We start from the raw sequence: 16,085 nt of genomic DNA, 5'->3' as shown, positions 1-16,085 counted from the left end.
TATATATATATATATATATATATAATTTTAACCCTGAGAATTTTTTTCAGCCACAAAATGTCTAAATGTTACTCATGTTGCATAAAACATTAACACCTTTTTTATTAAAATAATTTCAACAACAAATGAACAGGAAAAAAAAAAACATTAATTTAATTTAGCTTATCGTTGTCTCAAAGGTGAAACGTAATTAACAGTGATGCTCTTAAAGCTGATTGTATTAATATATTAATTTGCATAGCGTGCCCGAGTACAATTTAGTCATGTCTGCTGTTGACACATCTGATGCAATTACAGTTGGACCGTACCCGGGCATTATTACTATATCCCCTCATCTCAAACTCCACAATTTGCAGCAACCAATTTGAATTTCGTATCAAATTCCCCAGAGTGTAATCAGATGGAAAGGTAGCTTGTCTCTATTAGGGGTTTTAAAATTCCTAGACTGTCACTGTCGACAGTGATTAATGCGATTCTCGTACTGCCATCTATGAGAGGTTAATGTAACTAGATTTTATATACATAGTTACTCATGACGGCGATAGATGGCGGTTAAATACCAGTTTTTGAATTTATTGCTTCTTGTCGGATTTGAGAAGAAAATCGATTTGTTCAGATGCATTTAGGAAGAAAGGAATGAGAAAGATGCGATGTGTATTTTATTCGTTTATTTTTGAAATTTTGAGAGGATTGCAACCTCAGCCGATGGGAAACAAAATAATTTCATTAATATTTTATGTTACAAAAATTATTAAAATTATAATTGAAGATTCTTTGATAGCAGAAAAAAAAGAGCATAATAAAATAATCGAGAGGGTTTTAGAATTTAAATATTTATTACAATTTCTTTAATTAGCAAAGCTATAATTTCGTAACGTTAATTTTTTATTTTTAAAAACAGAAATAAAGAAGTAAAGCTGTAAGAAGCTGGATTTTTTTTCTTTTAAATCTGAGGGATTTGAATACTTTTTAAATATAACCCATTTGTATACTTCTGTAGAAAAATACGAACTTAATTTCAAAACGAACAAGTATTTTAAATGCTTAAAAAATTGCTAATAATTTTTTTTAGAGTAGTTGCAAATTAGGCAGGATTTTTCTACCAAAATTTATGTATAATTTATTAGGAACCCAAACAATGTCAGTGAAACAGAAAATATCTCTTACCAGAGGCACGTTATGTTTTTAGTTGTGTAATAAAGATAATTATGTTCTCTTAACAATATTTACAAGTAACTCTTTCTATTGTATTAAATAATATTATTAAATCTAGTTTTTATTTTTTTCTGTTCGAATTCTTCTTTATATTTTCTCTGTTCTGTGTGTATGTTTTTAATTTTAGTGTTTATTTTGATAGCGTATACAAAATACAAAACAAAAATAGCGTATATAAAGGGTATGCAAAAATTAGTGCAAAAATTAGTGCCTCCTAAATCAATGATCCTTACTTTATAGTATATCGTAAAAATAACTTTACTGTACACCACTTTGGGGGAAAGTAGTTGCCACAGCTTTTTGTATTTAAAATCACTACAATTTAGTTACAGTGTACCTTATTCCCCCCCTCTCTCTCCTTTTTAATTTTTTCGTTTATTTCATTTTTTTCATTTATTCATTTTTTTTTTATTTATCGTAGCATTTTTTTCAGTGTTTTCAATTTTTTTTAAACATTTCTTAACATGCTCTTAATTTTCATTACTGTTTTCTTACAAAAATGTTTACGGTTTCCATAAAATTTTTATTTGATTTTTTTGATGGTCATGCACGATTAGTTACTTAATGTGATATTGTTCTTTCTTTACCTCTTTTATTTCACTCCTTAGTAAATTAAGCACTTTCATTTTCTTTCTTTTTTAAGTGAATATACATTTCAAACCGTTCTGTAATGGACTGATCGTAAAGATACGGTTCCTGGTTGACCATCGAACTCAAGTATAACTGGCTGCTGTCAGTAAGCGGCGGAAGACAAATTTTATCAACCTCCGAAGGGACCGAGGGTGTGCGGTGTGCGACATCTCTCCTCGTTAAACTGCTCGACAGTTAGGTTCTCGACCTTAATTTTGGTGATCTCTTTTTTGTTTGTTTTGATTTTATCAAAATGTTTATGTCCGCAATAACATTTTCATTTTATCTATTTATTTTTATAGTTTTATAGGTTTTGTCGCGAAATTTCATTACATTTCATTACATATACTCCTTGACAATAAAAAAAAATGGTAATAAAACTTTTTTTTATACTTTTATTATTATTTTCTTTTAAATTCCCATGCATGTATGCACCTTTATTGAATAAAATATCGGATTTCATTAGCCTGTTTCGAAAAAGGTGTGTTTAAAAAAAAATAATAAATCTTAGTTGCAGTTCCTTTTCTTGAATAATCTCTGGAAGGGAGGGAAGAGAAATATTGGCAGTTCTCTTGATGAATTATTGCTGCTGCGGAGTTATTAGAGAATGATGCACGAAAAGTTCCTCCCCACCTCCCCAGAAACTTCTGCAGAGCAAGTCGCCGACGGCTGATAAGACTCTTCTCATCCTTCGCTCTTGAGCATCTCGAGAGATGCTTATCTTTGTCTTCGCACCGGATTCATCCCTTTTTGATCTTGGGCTTCATTTTTTTAAAGATGAGTGCATCTGCGAATGATTCGCTTCGGTAGCGTTATAGTAACTGAATTTATTCGGAGTGTGTTGCAGTTTATTGTCGGTCGCGAGTTATTGGTTTTTTTTGAGTTTTTCCTGAATCGACTCCATTGACGAGATGAATTATGCATGCGATATTTTGTCACTAAATGCGAGGAAGTTTAGCTAAAAATGAACCTCGAATTGATATGAGATAGAAATATGTTGAATGTAGTGCAGGTAGTGGGATGTAAGTAAAGCAAAGAAAAGGAAATAATTTTGAAACAATCAAAACTTTTTAAAAATGAATTAAAAATTAAGCATGAATTTGAGTGTAATATATTTCCTCCAGGTATAAAAAATTGAAGATATTTTTCTGTAATTCTTTAGATATTATGTTACAGATATAAAAATTCACCCCAAAAAAAATGAAAACGCATAAATTATTACATCACCGAAAACTAATATTTATTATCAATGGCGCTCAAAAATTATTTCTGATTATTTGAAATGCGTTCTTAGAGCATGCTTAGACACGTTTCTAACTTAATAAAAATAATGCTGTTCTAAAATTAGCTCTAGCTAAAATTAGTAGCTAAAAAATATTATTAAATATTAGTAATTAGTAGCAGAAAAAAAAACGTAAAGTTTCAAAAATATCCTAAACTGCAAAAAAATAAAAAAAATAAATAAATGAATAAATAAATAAAGTAACTCAACACAAAAAGCATGGGTTAGAGTCCCCTTGCCGTCAGGCTAACTATATGAGGTTCGTGGTTTTCCTCTCCTTGTAACGCAAATGTGGGTTGGTTCCACCAAAAAGTCCTACAGGAAGGGAAATTTCTCCCAATACTTGATCCAGGAGTTCCCTTGTCTTCTGGATTGGGTTCAAAATTACAATGCTACGGAAACATTTGTTGTCGTAAGCCCAATGGATTGGGTCGGCTGTTCAACGAGATGATTAAAGAGATGATTAAAAACATGCATGCCTTTTTACATCTAGGATGCCTTTTTACATGTAAGTTTACATATATTTTAATATTTAATTGTGCTAGATACTTATTAGTTAAATATTATTACTATTTAATTAAGTTAAGAAATATTCAAATAAATGAAAAAAAAGTAGTTTTTAAATTTCAGTATTTGATAGAAAAATGTATTTTACTTAAATTAGATCATCTGGGTATATTTACTGCATTACAATAACTTACAATATTCATTATATTACTGCTTAAGGTACTTCGTACTTTAAAATAATAGTCTAACTTTTCATTTTTATTTAAACACACTGGTTATATGTTTCATTGTTTTATACATCAATTTGTTCTTCGCTATTCAGTAGTAGTAATCGTTGTGAAACCAATCGAAGTAATCATTCCACGTGTTGTGTGTGTGTTAGTCATTGTTTAGGAGCGGAACTACTAGTTTTTTTTTCACTACCTCGGATTTATGGGGAACTCAAATAATCGAAACTCCATCGTAAATACATCTGATTTTGGCATAAGCTTTATCAATTATTGGTGTTGAGATTAAACTACACCTAATAAAGTGTGTATGGACGTATTAACTTTAAATGAAGTTACACAATTATTCACACAATTTTTGGAGGTTTTCAACATCAAATTTAAATTGGTATTACACCACAGTTTTTAAAGTTATATTAACACGCATATATTTGAAGTAAATCCATTTGATATGAATATATAACGAACTTAACAGTTTACAGTATGAATATATTTGAAAGAAATCTGTTGAATTGAGATATCAAATTTTAAATAGATGACTTTTTTCAAATTTGGTAGCTTAGAAACTATTCAGTACTCAAAATTGCATTTTGCTATTTTAAATTACATTTTTTAAATGCTGTAGAAAATTTGTTTACCTTATAAATCATTTTTTTAAATATTATTTAATAAAATAATAAAAAATAATTTTTAAATTTATTTTTAATTATCTTTGGGCGAATGAATTTTATAATTTTTTTTAAAATAACTGCGGGCACTGAATTCTTTAGATAGTTCAGACTTCTTCGCCTTAGAAGATGCCGGAAGTGTTGCTCATTTATCGTTACCCAGTGGGCANATTTCCCAGATCTGTGGACACAGTGACGTCATGAGGAGGGAAATCGTAGCTTCAGCTCTAAGAGCAGAGTCAACTAGCTCTTCTATTCTCTTTAGCCCTGGTGGGAACCTGTGAACCAAAGTCACGGAGGCGAGCAACATTACCCGCGCCACACTGCCACAAATACCCGGTCATAGGGTGGGCCACATTCATACATTCAATCATCAGAAGACAGCAGAGAGAGAGAGAGAGAGAGAGAGAGAGAGAGAAACATCCATGCCCAGAGCGTGATTCGAACCCGCAGCCATTGGCTTTGCAGTCAAATACGCTAACCACTCGCCACCTGGCCGGCATGATTTTTGTAATAGTGTGCGAGATGATGTTTGATTCGTTTAAAAATTTTTTAAGATATCTAATTGAAAAGTAAATTAAGATTAGGTGGTTCAAACTTTTGGTGGCTCTCCTGACCAAATTATTGTGACCATATTCTCTAGATTGCGGTTACACTTCCATATTTTAAGGGTCAGAAATCCAAATTTTGGGAAACAAAGCATGTTTATTTAACTGAAAATATGTTTTTATGTTTGATTTTGTAACTTGAAATATCGTCTAATAATTAATTAACATATTTCAGGATAGGTACCTGGGCCATTAAGATTTAATATTCTTTTTATATTATTTCGGTTTCTCAGTTAGTCGCTTTAGCCATCTTTATTGTTTTCCCACGATAAGGAAACCGTCATTAATAATTTTCTAAAATTGTTATTTTAAAGCATTGATGAGGAGGTAGGGTCATTTAGCGACCTCACATCAAAATCTAATTTTTTTTAAAAATTTTCTTGAAGTAATCTACAACATCGGAAATATTAATAAAATACTCGGAAACTCAACTAGAACAATTTTAGAACTCTATAAATTTTTTTAAATTTAAATATACACCAATATTTTTCACTTGAGTAACTTAATGATCCCATATGGTCATTCGAAGGTTAAGCGAAATACATTTTTAGAAGTTCATCCAATTAAAATTAAGTTAAAGTGTAGCAAGATGCTGTTGCTCGAGGCAAACTCACGACAGTCCAAGTATACCATAATTAAGCAATTTTCTTCGGTACGGAGAGGTAAGGAACCTTTTACTACAGAACCAGTATTATAGTATATTTGATACCTATTACCATGATATCAGTATAACCTATTTCCGAAATTAAATAAGCATCATGGCGTCAAAAATTGTACAGTTTAACTGTTCCGTGAAATTTTTCACGGTTTGACCTTTAGTGCTCAGATTGTCTTTTAACTATCGTTCATTGGGTACTTGCTCTTCAAGAAAAGGAAGATCATGTATACCCACACATGTGACCTATGATGTTAGCAGCTGATCGTTTTATATCCATCGCTGAACATCCGACCCAATTTCTGGTTTGTGACTACTAATATTCAACTACGCAGCCTTGTAATTTTGAACCAATCCAGAAGACTAGGAAAATCCTGAATCAGTACCCCCGGAATGTATGATTTGCTATGGGAACATGGAGGACTTTGAGACTCGACAGATTTGACGCGTATCAGTCACCATTTTCTACACAGGGAGTCTTCGGCCGGCGGGGTTTGAACCGATAACCTCTTGGACATGGGCCCAGTGCCCCACCAACCAGGCTATCCAGGCCCCCAGCTGATCGTTTATAGGAAAAATGACGTGTCAGAGTTGAACTAAGTTTCTCCATATAGGTTAAAATGTTAATTAAGGCGACGTTAATTAGATACCGTGCGGTAATTAGGTACCGTACCACATATCGAATTTATTAAAATAAAATTCTTTCTCTTCTACATCTTTTATTTAACTTACATTTATTTTCTGTTTATGTATTTTATTGTAGTCGTGATATATTTTTGTTTTGTGTATCTGGCAACTTTGATGCATAATTAGTTAGTTTATGTCGCTTCGTGCTTGTGTTTGTGTTAATTAAGAAACATATAGTGAAAGAACAGAAATATTTGATACGAATATGGAATATCTGTATATGAATATAAAATGTATCATTTAAGAGAAATCATACTTAACGGGCTTGGCTTACTCGAAATATAATAGAAAAAAACAGTTGCTAATGTAAACAAATGCCACGTTTCAACAACCAATCAGGATCAAGATACCCACACTGCGTCCCTTACCTGTATCCCATTTTAAATTATTTACTAATATAGAAAAACGTTTCAAAAGTTTAACTATAAACAAAATAAATACGAGGTTTCAAATAACTTTAGAAGACCTCGGTGATGCAGCCCGCATATGTCTGTAGATATGAAAAATAATTAAATATTGAAGAACGTGAAATAAAATCTTTTTAAGATTAAGTAAAGTTGTGAGCTATGAATTGAAGTTATTTTTTTAAATATATAAAAAACAGAATCTTTCAGAATTTACTTCATAACAATCATTTATGTTAAACCTATGAGAAAAATTAGCTTTCAAAATTTGTTCTCTTATCTAATTGAAATTTTGAAACTATTACCAGAATCGGTGGCTAAAATTCCTACTTGTACCTACTGTCTTAACTTCCTAGAACCAACCTTTCTAGAGTAATCGGAGAAACTTTTTATTTTAATAACAGGGAATGTATTAGAAGGTAATATCAAAGTTCAACCTTCAATTATTTGAACAGCATATTATTTGTTCAGTTGTTAGAAAAGATTAATCACGAAGTGTATGTTTCGATTTAAAAAGAAGTATAACGGTAATAATTTTTTTTTATCGATAGTACCTTTATTCGTTTTCTGAAAAATAATGACATCTTTTCTATTTAAACAGCAGAAAATTTTCTAATGAAATATTTTTTTAAAAATAATTTTGCTTGCATGATAAAATTAAAATGTCAAGCCTAGAGGCTGAACTATATCTCTTGACTATTATCATTCAATCAATTGTCGTAATATTACGGTTGTTTACACTAGATTTGTGGTTATTTAAACAAGATTTCTTCGAAAGGAAATAGTTGGTTGCTAATAGTGATTGATTGATCATTGACACATTTTAGAATGGTAAATGAAGTGACGACAGCAAAGATATCTTAATTGTTCATGAAATTAAAAGCATTATGTAGTGGGGGAGCCTAAATTTTTTTTTAGAATATGTAAAATTCAAAACTTGAAAATAGGAGTTGTCAAATAACGCAAATGTCATGTAACGTGATGTAAATTATATAGCCAACAATAGGCACGGGGCGTGGTGCTAAATAAAAGGCTCATGTAAGTGAGGTGCCACATAAAAAGCATTGGTAAATGAGGTATTAAATAGCAGGTATATGTAAACGAAGTTTCAAATGATGGGTACATGTGATAATAAGAAGTAGATACTATTTTTTCTATACTTTTGGTATTGATTTTGCATAACAGCAGAAGATAACTAATTTTTTTATTTTATTAATTACAAATTTGAAACCATGCAGAATTATTTTTAAATAAAACCTTAAAACAGGATGTAGTTTAAAATGAGTAATATACATAGAGTTTCAGTTAAACCAAGGCTGAACTTTATTGCAACCGTCTGTACACAGGATATCTCCTTACCTAACTTTAATCCGTTGTTACATCTCAACTCTACTGATCTAGGGCACACTATCAAGATTACTAATTGCCTGTTCTAGTTGCCTTGGTAACAAAAGAATGAAAACAATCATATTTGGGAATTTAACTTATTTAATACTTTAATGTCGGGAAGAGCGCTGTTTTTATTGTATGTTTTAAACATCTTTTTTTGTACATACGATTTTCTGGACCGCACAAAGATTTAGTATTCAGACTAATAGATTAGAAATTTTCTCCTGGGATTTTGCTGAAACTAAATTGAAAGACACCAATAAATTTTAAACATTTTTAATCTTGCTTTATATTTTAAGCAAAATTCTTATTTCATAAATTTTATTTTTTTTTATAACTGGGGTTGTACAGCCAGCGCAATCCTAATTTTTTGACTATTATGTTTTAATTTTGAAACCGATTCAGAAGTCAAAGGAACTTCTGGATCAAGAATTGTGATAAACTAGTCTTCGTGGAGAACGTTTTGATGGAACCAATTCACATTTGCGATACACGGAGAGGAAAACTAGCAAACCCACCCATGGTTAGCCCGATGGCAGGAGGATTCTGATCCATGATCTATCTACCGCGGATTCCGTTCCTGTCAACCATCTCTGGGTTTCGAACTTGGATCTTCTCATTGGGAGGCGAATATTCTATCCCTTGCGTTACCACAGCTCCATTTCATAAATTAGCTTAGTCCAGATATAATTAGAAGCATTGACTAAGTATAGCAAACAACAAATTCAACCATTGTTTGCACAGAGGGTGATTTCCGCCTATGAAAAGCATTGCTTTCGCGACTTTTCATTTCAATATGCAGCCTTAAATGTAACAGTTAAGTTACTGATTCAACTAAGCCATGTTCTAACTAACCTAAAAGAAATAAATTTCGACATTAAAGTAGCATGTTTTAGTTGCTTTGGCAGCTAAGGTTTTTTTAAAACTTATTTTGTATTTTGTTGTAAAAAGCGGCCTTTTTACTATATTTTTAGGACGTCCTTTTATGATAAAAAGTTTACAGTCTGGATAATGCAGTAAATATTTATCACTATAAATATGATCAACCACCTCGAAATCACAAACTGAATGTTGATGTTGTACAATAGGTATTGCACTTTCGAAAATATTCTATGTAATACAATAAGAATTTTTAGCTCAAACAATATATGTTGCACACTATATTAATTACTGTTAATATTTTAATTGATTGTGTTATTATACTAGATAAGTATAAACACATAAGAAATAATTAATAAAATCGATAACTGATGAAATTATTGATGATATATTCAAGGTTTACCTAGAACAGTAACTTAAATATCTTATTATATTCAAATGGACTGTCCCCCAAAACAATGGTGCTTCTAGTGCCCTCTATGAAAATAATGGCTGAAGCTGTTAGCTATACTTTGTCTTTAGTTCTGATTATGTTTAGAGAAAGTTAATTTATCAAGTGTAACACATGAAAGTTGCCCATATCGTACCACTTTACATATTTAAATTTTTATCAGAAACAAATCACTGCCAATTACATTTGGAATACTTCAATAATAATAAAATACAGTTATTCAGCAAATTTTATTATTTTTATTTACACATTTTGAACTTACATACTAATGACACAAGCCTGCGAAATTGAACTTTTTGAAAAATACAAGATAAGTTATTGTTGATTTATATGTTATTTGATGTGATGATTTCGAAAATGACCTTCATTTTTCCCAATCACATCAGGATTTTTTATAAAATCGATATTAATGTTTCTAATAAAATCCTATTTGGAAAGGAATTCTCTCAAACAATTCTATCCAAAAATTCTATCCGATAACTGTTCTCTTCATTCATTTTAATCTATGTAAAATTTAATCTTGTGAAAGAAAATTGATTTTTGAGCTGTCAGCTAATTTTTTATAGGTTAAAATGAATAAAAAATACTCTTACCAGACCGCACAAGTCACCTCTGGTCAAGTGAAAAACAATAAGTTCCTTGTGTTCAAACTTTTTACGTCAGTTTCTAAAGGAAAATCACCAACATACCATTTTAAATTGTTTTTATTGAGATAACTTACGTAAAATTGAGGATAAACCGAGAATAACAAATATTGTGTATGTGTATATGAAAGTTTGAAACAAAAAACGAAACAAACAAAAAACCAATAAGAAAAGTTTCTATTTAAGTACATACTCGTTGTCCTCTGAAACTTATTTTTGATGATCTCTTATGCTTAATCTCAGGTTTATCCTGAGCTATCATCCAACAGTAGTCAGCGAGCATGTTCTTGTCCCATCTTCCTTGATATTTACGCTCCATATCTCTGCTTTCTTGATGGAACCTTTTCCCTTGTTCTTCGCTGACTGCTCATAAATTTTCAAGGAAAAAGTCCACATGTGAGTGAAGGAAAGGCAATTTTACACTCATGAAGCAACCCATCGTTTTAAATTTGTCCAGCATTTTCATTACAATTTCCTTATAATCAGGATCCTTGTAATTACCCAGAAATTTACTGACGACATCTTTGAAAGCAACCCAAATTTCCTTTTCCGTTTCTGTCATGTTAGTCTCAAATTCTTTATCCTTCATAAGTTTGCGGATATCTGGACCAACAAATATTCCTTCTTTCAACTTAGCTTGGGATAAACCTGGAAATTTTTTGCACAAGTATTTGAAACAATTGTCATCTTTTGAAACAGCCTTGACAAACTGCTTCATTGCACCTAATTTTATATGTAGCGGAGGTTACATTACTTTTTTCGGATCAACTAAGCTGTTTCGAATAACGTTCTTGGTACCTGGGTCAAGATTTTGTCTTTTCAGCCATTCTTTTTTGACCCAATGTTGAGTCTCATCACGGCTGTCCCACTCACAAATGAAACATGGGAACTTCGTAAATCCCCCTTGTTGACCAAGGAGCATAATAATTAACTTTGAAATCACAGCAAATGGTCCAACTGTGGTTGATATATTTTATTTTGTTCAGAACGTGGGCCAGGTTTTCGTAGCATTCTTTTAAATATACTGAGTGTTCAACTGGTACTGATTCATACTGGTTCCTATAATGAAGAAGAACAGTTTTGAGGCTTCTTTTAGATGAATCTATAAACAGCCTCAGCTCATCTTTATCGTAGATGACATTAAATTTGCTCATCAATCCAGGACCATCAGAACAATAGACCAAGTTCTCCTCTTCATCAAAGTGCTTAATAAATTCCTTTTCACGATTCCTGTACCAATAAAAAGATGTTCCTTTGGCCAAAAAGTTTTTTTTTCTTTCAGTCTGAAGCCTAACAATTCAGCTGCCACTTTCGAAAGGCCAAGATCTCTAGTGAGATCATTCAGTACAACCTGAGAGAAGTGCTGAGGTAAACCGGATAGAGATGGTTTGTATTCGATATCGGAGCCTTGAACTTTTGTATGCTTTGAATCTTAAGACTCAGAAGAGATGATTGGCAATTCAGTTGAAGGCACAGGCACAGCAGGTCCATGAGGAAAAGGGCATATCACCGATGGAATGCTATCAGGATAAGATATTAGTCTTTGATTTTTTCCGGTAATATCCACGAACATGGCAGGAACAAAAATAACAATCATCAAAGTGGTTTTTGGGGCTCCCTCCGCGTCATAGGAATTCCAAATCGTAAAGCAGTCTTCTTTCCTTGATGCCATAAGCGAAGATCATTGAGACACTGCTCACAAGCTTTATGAGGTACCCAAGATTTGTCCTGATCTCCGAGTTTCATGCGAAAATATGCGAGATAAAGTTGTCTCACATAGTTTGTAATGCTCCTCATGCGATTTTTAACAGCACTATATTCGCCGCATATCTAACAAACGTCATCTTAGAAGTCTTCACAATGTCTCGAACTCGAAGCCATGTTTCACGAAACGCACAGAAGAAAGCAGACTTTAAAATGACTCCCTATTACGGTTTCTAGTGTTTCTGAGAGGTCAGCGAACCCAGATAAAGATTCTCGTGACGCTATTAAAAGAGAGAGATTGTGACAGAGAGAGGGACGGTGACAGGAAGTAGTGATAGAGGGGTATTTTTGTAGATTTAACCAAAGTAGAATGCCGGTCAGTGAAGAAGGAAAGAAATTCAAAAATGAAAAATTTTTTATGGAAAATTTTCAAAACAATTCCTGTAAAATTGAATTTTCTAAGAAACGTGACGTGATGGACATTTTTCATTATTATTTTCCATATCAGCACCAAAAAATACATTAAGTTCAGCTATCAGACCTCTTGTATTTTTTTCATTGCAGCCTTGTGTAATTGGTTTATTTGATTAAGAGAAATTATGCATCATAATTTTAAAAATTTATAAAGATTTTTTTCCTTAAAAATTTAAATTAATAACATTACTTGATTTGCGGTAACAAGTAAGCAATTTAAAACTACTCATTGGACAATGTTTGAATTTTTTATTTGCAGCATAAATTAATAAAAAAACGTCTTAAATGATGCTAAAAATTGTCTAAATGCAAGCTACACAAAAAATATATTTATCAAACATTTTTAAAAAAAGCAAAGGTATAATACTAAACTATCTTTAAAAACTGTTGAACGTAGAATCGTATTGGTATTCGAAAAAAGTCAATAGAGAATATTGCACTTCTTCTATCTCAAACTGAAACTGGATTATGACCTTGAATTTTACATGTATTGAATAATGCTGCTTAATAGTGTAAATGTACATCATCAGTTAATTTGTAAAAATCAAATGAAAAAGATTAAAATTTTTACTCCTTGTCCTCATCACTTCGACAGTTGTGTTCTTTCGCTAGATGAAAGTTGTCTTAACAAACTTTTGATGTCGATTATATTGTGCAATGCATTTAAAAAATGATGGAAAATAAAGGAGTGGCTTTATAATTTTAAAAGCTTCCACAGAATTTTCACAAGGATGTAAAGAAATAAAATTAAGTGGTTATAAATTTTCGAATGATTGTTAAATGTAATACAATCCCCTGTTTTTGTGTCTTTTTAAAGTAAATTTTTATTGCTATTTTGATCGATACATTATCTCTTGACTTAATTAAAGCAAAAATAAAAAAAAATATTAAATAAAAGTAAGCAAATTTATAATTCAAAACTGACTTTTAAAAACTGCTGATTGTTTAATGGAAGGAACTGTATTGCAGCCGGAAAAAAGTAAAACGCAAAAAAAAAAGTAGTGAATACGAATGAGCTTGGTCTATGCATTTTTCATTATTCGTTTTAAAATTTAATTACACTCTTTAAAGTGTAGAAGAATACTCGATTTTGTATTAACTTGAAATAAAAATGTTTATTTACATAGTTTCGTGTTTTTTCAACAGCAAATTCAGAGAGATATTACATCATTGTTCGATGTACCATTATAGAGTTAAAAGCATTAACTTCACATTTTTTGCATTATGTGTATTACGTTTTTACCCAGAAACTTTTTAACAATTTTTTTGTTTAATTTCAGATGTTCATACGCTCAGTGGGATCTTAATTCTAAATGTGAGTTTAAAAAAAAGAGAAGTGAAATTCCCCGATTGTTGTGAACATCTCATCTGCCCCGGAGAGGAAGGATTTTAAAAAAAAGCTGTGATAATTCTTAATCGAAAATCCATTAGGAAATTGGATAAATTATGTCAAAATTCACAAGATTATTTTTTTGGAAAGCTGCATGAAAATAATGAGCTTACATTCTATGAATTTGCCTGAAAATTTTCATTTTTGTTATTGTGTATGTATCTGTGTGCGTAAACTAAGAATATGGATTGTTTAATAAATATAATTTATGTAAGTTCTATTTATTTATTTAAAGAACTCGTCAAAATTGTTATATATTATCGCATTATTATTCCAGAACACAATATGTTAACTTGAGAAAGCGTTTTATTCAATCAGAATTACTTATGATAATAAAAGATTGAAACGCATTTATTTTCTATCTTGGTAAGAAACACATTATTTATCATTACTATCAATTAGGTTTGTTATCCCCTAATTAATTAGAAAATTGATAAATATTGAAATAAAAAGTTTCTTAGTATTTCCATATATCCGACGATCATCAAAATTTTACAATTCGGGGCAAACTACTAGGTCAAAAAGATAAAAAAATGGATTATTCAACACTGTTGTACTTAGCGAAAAAGTATGGTCAAAACTATCAGAATATAGTAAAATTTACTTTCAGGCTCTATGAGAACACTACATAGTTCGGTAATTTTTAATGAAGTGCTTTGGTAATGTTGATAGATAGATTCTATTCATGTTTACCCTGTTTTTTTCTCTTATTTCTTTCTGTTGCACTGATGAAGGTTGCCCTTTGAGCATCCAAAACAGCTGTCCGCATTTTAAATATTTTTTTGTGATCTTAAACGTTGTTTTACCTTACTTTCTAATGTTGATTGAAATTACAATAAAATAGTGTTTTATAATATGTGATGAAAAGAGGTAAATATGGTAAAATTTGGTATTTTTAACATAGAGAATGTTATAAGAATCAATTATTTGATTAAATTTACTTTTTCAGTTTTGTACTTCTTACTAGATGTGTGTGTGGCAATAAGAACTATAAAATTGAAAACCAGATATCCTAATAAGTCGTTACTATAAGTATAGATGTATTTTTTAAATGTTTGGTTTTATTGTCAAAACTATTATTATCATCATTATTATTTCTTTTACCAGACATGCCATTACCATACAAGTACAATTTTTTTCTTCGTGCGCATATTATTTTACGCAAACAGTAAAGTTTTCTGATAATTTCACATAATAAGACATTTGATAACTCAGGGTGATGAAATCAAATAGATCTCTCAAATAAGCATAGCACAAAAAAAAATCGATGAAAATAAATGAAAAACATGCCTAAGGTGCTTCAATGTCACCTGAAATCATCTTAAAAACATATTAGAAATTACTATAACTAATGTCATAGTTTTTTTACTCAGTGAGTACACGATACGGCTGCTCAGACTATCTGAGACAGCTAATATTAAACGGTTTGAACAGTTTTATATATGAATACATCAATCTGTTGTTTCTGAAAAAATATCATTGTCGCTTTATTGATTTGTTAATTTACACTAAAATAAATGCAATTTATCACATCAAAGTAAAAAATCAAACACAAGTCATCATTAAGTTTCATAAACAGAAAATAATTGTAACTAGCAACCAAAGTTATTAACCAATCAAAGTTATTAACCAATCAAAGTTAAGAAACCAATCATAAATCATGAATCATTAATTAACCTTCAATCAAATTGAAAGTCGGTTTCAGTTGACTACGGAAATTTAATTTTTTGCCCATTGAATGTTCATTAACTAAATGTATTCTTGAAATCTAGTTGGTTTTTTGGCATATGAAATTTTCATTTTTAATAGTAATCAGTTTTAATTTGTTTATCAAGTTTATCCTACTGACATATGTCTTCCAATTTTGTTTTCTGCAACTGAATCTATATCTGATAAAACACACAAGTATAAAATTTAAATTAGGAAAGTTTATCAGATAGAAAATAACGTTTACTTATAGTTTTAATTTTTTACAGCATATTCTACAGAAATATTACATACTGCAGTTTATTTCTATACTTAAAATTCAGAAATTTTATCTCTCAGCAAGCAAAGTTTACTTAATGTCCTGATTTTTTCTTATTTAAAAGCAACTATCGAGAAGGTCAATGTTAAAAAAACTTTTATATATGCATAATATTATTTTATGAGTAAGTAATTCATGATTGACTTGCATTTTAACATCACATTTAAGATTAATTTTTAAAAAAAATTAAATAGATTTTGTGATATTAAAAACGCATAAATCGGAACATAAAATTGGGGATGATT

The 16,085-nt window shown here is 30.6% G+C and overlaps 1 long non-coding RNA gene across 2 annotated transcripts in view; it reads right to left on the bottom strand.

The window, feature by feature from the left end:
• LOC139426330 (uncharacterized) overlaps positions 1-7,274 on the bottom strand; it is a 27,685-nt gene extending 20,411 nt beyond the window's left edge. For both annotated transcript variants that reach the window (XR_011637573.1, XR_011637572.1), the window contains exon 1: positions 7,189-7,274. This is a non-coding gene — a long non-coding RNA (uncharacterized lncRNA). The remainder of the gene's footprint in view (positions 1-7,188) is intronic.
• Between the last annotated feature and the right edge of the window lie 8,811 nt (positions 7,275-16,085).

The sequence above is a fragment of the Parasteatoda tepidariorum genome, chromosome 8 (assembly GCF_043381705.1).
Source record: "Parasteatoda tepidariorum isolate YZ-2023 chromosome 8, CAS_Ptep_4.0, whole genome shotgun sequence".
In the NCBI taxonomy this organism is placed as follows: Eukaryota; Metazoa; Arthropoda; class Arachnida; order Araneae; family Theridiidae; genus Parasteatoda; species Parasteatoda tepidariorum.
This window is presented reverse-complemented; position numbering and strand designations above follow the sequence as displayed.